Source organism: Chrysochloris asiatica, unplaced genomic scaffold, assembly GCF_000296735.1.
Source record: "Chrysochloris asiatica unplaced genomic scaffold, ChrAsi1.0 scaffold00020, whole genome shotgun sequence".
Lineage (NCBI taxonomy): Eukaryota > Metazoa > Chordata > Mammalia > Afrosoricida > Chrysochloridae > Chrysochloris > Chrysochloris asiatica.
In genome coordinates this window covers 10,082,488-10,083,588 of record NW_006408538.1, presented here as the reverse complement: position 1 = coordinate 10,083,588, position 1,101 = coordinate 10,082,488, and the positions used below count along the sequence as shown (strand labels likewise).

Sequence of the window (1,101 nt, the reverse complement as noted above, 5' to 3'; positions counted from 1 at the left end):
TTGCAGGTTGTTCATGAGTCCTCCTCCAATTGTGATGCCATGTTTTTCTTCATAGAACCCAGCTTCTCACATTATTTGCTCAGCATACAGGTGGAATAAGTATGGTGAAAGAACACAACCTTATCATACACCTTTTTAAATTTTAAACCATTCAGTGTTCCCATTTTCTGTTTGAACAACTGCTTCTTGGTCCAGGTACAGATTCCTCATAAGCACTATTAAGTGTTCCAGAATACTCAGTGCTTCACAGTATTTTCCATAGCTTGTCATGATCCACACATTTGAAAGCCTTTGCATAGTCAATAAAGCACAGGTAAACCTCTTTTTGATATTCTCTGCTTTCAGCCAAGATCCATCGGACATCAGCAATTATATCCCTTATACCATGGCCTCTTCTGAATCCTGCTTGAACCTCTGGAAGTTCTTTGTCAATGTATGATCATAGCCGTTTCTGTATTACCTTTAGTAAAACTTTACTCGCGTGGAATATCAAAGAGATTGTCCAGTGATTTCCACATTCTGTTGAGTCACCTCTGTTTGGAATGGGCATAAATATGGATCTCTTCCAATCAGTTGGCCAGATAGTTGTCTTTCAAATTTTTTGGCAGAGATAGGTGAGTGCCTCCTGTGCTGCCTCACTTTCTTGAAAGATTTCAATTTTTATTCCATCAATTCCTGGTGCCTTTTTCTTTGCCAATTCCTTCAACGCACCTTGGACTTCCTCCTTCAGTATCATTGCCTGTTGATCATATTCTACCTCTTGAAACGGTTGAACATTAACCATTTCCTTTTGGTACAGTGACTCTGTATATTCCTTTCATCTTCTCTTGATGCTTTCTGCATCATTCAATAATTTGCCCAGTGAATCTTCCAGTAACAAAAGCCGAGGCTTGAATTTTTTCTTCACTTCCCCCAGCTTGAAAAATGCTGAGCGTGTTCTTCCTTTTTGGTTTTCTGAGTCCTGCTCTTTGCACATTTTGTTGTAATATTTGGCTTTATCTTCTCGAGCTGATCTTTGAAATTTTCTGTTTAGCTCTTGGACCTCCTCATTTCTTCCATTTGCTTTAGCATCTCTACTCTAGAGAGCTAGTTTCAGTGTCT

The 1,101-nt window shown here is 39.1% G+C and overlaps 1 protein-coding gene across 1 annotated transcript in view; it reads left to right on the top strand.

Moving 5' to 3' along the window:
- The window catches only part of CTNNA3 (catenin (cadherin-associated protein), alpha 3), a 2,468,838-nt gene that overhangs the window by 970,318 nt on the left and 1,497,419 nt on the right, over positions 1-1,101 (top strand). The window lies entirely within an intron of this gene.